General features: G+C 41.0%; 1 long non-coding RNA gene across 1 annotated transcript; it reads left to right on the forward strand.

Moving 5' to 3' along the window:
- The first annotated feature begins 761 nt into the window (after positions 1-761).
- LOC148932678 (uncharacterized) lies at positions 762-1,754 on the forward strand. Its single transcript, XR_016135181.1, has 2 exons — positions 762-941; positions 1,524-1,754. It is a non-coding gene; the product is annotated as an uncharacterized LOC148932678 (long non-coding RNA).
- Positions 1,755-3,238: the final 1,484 nt, after the last annotated feature.

The raw sequence follows: 3,238 nt of genomic DNA on the forward strand, positions 1-3,238 counted from the left end.
ATAGAGCCTCATCTAGGTCCATCTCAACTCGGAGGGCTTGCAGCCAAGCCTCCCACTCCTCTGACTGTCGCCGCAGCTCGGCGTGAAAGTCCTCATCCCAGACGTGGGCCCGTGGTGGCGGGTGCACCTTGTGACATCCCTAACCCGAAACCTACATTATATTGCATATTATCATATTATATTGTCGTGACATATTTTATTGTCATTTATACTACAGAGATATGAGTGTGTCATAGAGAATATATTTATGGTTATGATCGACTCACTATAATCGAATATATAGATAGCTCTTATTTACGGAAATCATTAAATGAATGTATATATATATATATATATATATATATATATATATATTTTGTATTATAGTATAAATTAGTACATATATATATTAGTTATGTAAATGTGTGTGCATGTGTACTATATATGTAGTACTAGTATTTATGTACGTACATATTTATGTATATTAAATAGAAAATGATATTGATCCTAAACTAATATAAATAAATAATAATAGTAGCATAGTTTAAAAAATATAAATGTGTTAGTATGTACGTGGTAGTAGTTAGCAGTGCCACTAATCTTGTTGGACAAGTGTAACAAAAGTATAATATACAGCATGCATGTTGCTTTAATATTTATAATTAATATAAGTAGCTTTAAGTTATTGTTTTTGAATAACCGCCTTGCATGCTTATATATATGCGTAGAGTCAGTGAGCTTGAGGAAGGAAAAAAAAAGAAAAAGAAAAAGAAAAAGAAAACAGAAGAAAAATAGAGAGGGAGACGTGGATTAAAAAAACAAAATTTTATATAGTTATGCACTAAAATCAAATAGAATTGCACTATTTAGATTCAAGGATCGAGAAACTGATTAGGAGGCAGATTCAGAACTTGGTTAGCATGGCAGATTCAGAACTTGGTTAGATTTTCTGCCGTAATCAGGTGTGTATAAATCACACTTTTAATTTTACATATTTTATGTGGTTGATTGTCATATGTTAAATTGGAGTAAATATTTTAGTTATATGATGTGAGCCTGAAATGGTTATATGTTATTTGATATTGATGGTGGAATATAATGTGGTTTTGAAAGTACATGAATCATGTGATTAAAGAGGATTTGTGACGGTCTTGCCCTGGATCTGAAAAAAAAAACATAGAGAGACCTTCGGGTCATAGAGGGACCTATGAGTCCAATTACATAGGGACCTTCGGGTCATAGAGGGACCTATGAGTCCAATTACAGAGGGACCTTCGGGTCAAATACAGAGGGACCTATGAGTCCAATTACAGAGGGACCTTTGGGTCATAGAGGAATCCCGGGCAGATACCAGGCTTGATTTGTCACAGAATAATAAACTGAACAGAGTGGCATATGCATACGTATATGAAATTAATTTTAATATTTGCTGATTATTGTTTTATATATTGGTTAAAGAATATATTGATATCTGGGATGTGGAATTAAAGGTAATATTTATATACACTGAGTTGTGGCTCATATAAACCACTAATATTTTTCAGGAATAAGATATCAGTGAAATTATTCATTGACGTGGGTCATAAGAACTCCACATGTTATCAGGGTCGGCGGCTGACGCATTTTGGCAACCTTCTCCTCCTCATCATATTTGCATCTACATAAATGTATAGTATATAGAGTGGTGAGAGGGTCCCACTAGGTTTAGAATGTTTTAAAATATGTACTTGATAAATGTTTGTTTTTGAAATGATATAATATGTGTGTTTTATTTACATGACGAGTGGATTATTTATAAATAAATTTTGAATTTATTTATTATAAGTTTATACATCAGAAAGGATTGGGGTGTGACACACCTCTAGCATCTGCCCCTCCCTCTCGGGGGCTCTCTCCTGTGCTACCGCCGCACGGTCCATCCATGGCTCCCCTAGGTCCTCCTCCTCATCCATAGCAATCATCGAGGCCTTGCCCCGCCCCTCGGGGTCGTACCCTGCGCCATCTAGCCGACGCATCACTGGCTCTCGGCTGGCACCTGGGGGTAGATCTGTAACAGGCTGCCGGGACGACCCTGCCTCGTGGTCGTGAACTCCCCGTGTGCCGTCCTCGGGACGGATCGACGAGCGCCACTGAAGTGGGGGTGGCGGTAAGTCACCTTCCGCAATAGGTGGAACCTCTGGGTAGTGTACGGAATGTAGGAAAATGAAGGACACGAAGCCACGAAAATCCCCCACCTCCTCCTGGGTGTCGATCCTCCTATAGATATAGCTGCTGGACAGCCACTCGGCCCATGCTCCCCACTCCTCGGGCAGTACGGAGATCAGCTGATGGATGCCATCGAGCTCAGTAGCGCCGCCATACTGGTGGGTCCTCTCCCACAGCTGGTAAAACCTGCTCACGATCGGTACTACGCTCTCCCCTACGTACGGTCGACAAGCTCTGAACTCGCGGAGCGCGTACTCTGCGCAACTCTCATAAATACTCAACGGGAGTCTAGTGGGATCACGTCCCTCCATCTACACAAAGGGTACGTCACAGGTCAGAAGGGGGTACTCAAAGAAGAACGTAGCGTAAAAGCGATGCATGAGAGTCTAAGTCAAAGGAATCCTCAACTAGAGCCACTATACTGTGTGATCTAACGTCAACAAACTAAGTTCACACCTCAAATCTAACGTTTCTAAAGGTTCTCGCGAAACGTGATGGAATCGATACTCTCTTTCGAATCAAATCGAGTGGCATAGCCACCGTGAGGATCTATCTTGTGCTATTCCCTTATAGCATCGTTCCTCATTTTCCTTTTCAACATTTGCCCCTCTTGTGCTCTCGTGCACTGGGCGTCGGCTCTCCTCGCGCAAAAGTCGTGTCACCGCGGATCACGCTTTCGTGCCTAACTCTTTCTAGCATCGCCTCAAAATTGTTGCTTAGGAAAGCAATTATAGGATTTATAGTTCATCCTTTGTAGTCTCATCTCGAGCTACATTCTTCAAGGAAACTCTTTTTCACACTATGTTCTTTTCATGCTCGGCTGGGTATATCTTTTGTCACACTTGCCTCGGTCATCTCAAAATTTCACCTCTTTACTTCCAACTTGGTTGAACGTCATGGAGATTATCGAGTCGATTACTTGGAATGATCTAGTGAACAAGTCTAGATCTTGACTGAAGAAAGTTTGGATCTCAGAGCAAGAAAGAAACTGAGGGCTCTGATACCACTCTGTCACGACCGCACTTTGCTAAGGATAGCGAAAGTGGGTAAATCG

Source organism: Salvia hispanica, chromosome 2 (assembly GCF_029641045.1).
Source record: "Salvia hispanica isolate PSC_SH4W2 chromosome 2, Shi_PSC_v1, whole genome shotgun sequence".
In the NCBI taxonomy this organism is placed as follows: domain Eukaryota; kingdom Viridiplantae; phylum Streptophyta; class Magnoliopsida; order Lamiales; family Lamiaceae; genus Salvia; species Salvia hispanica.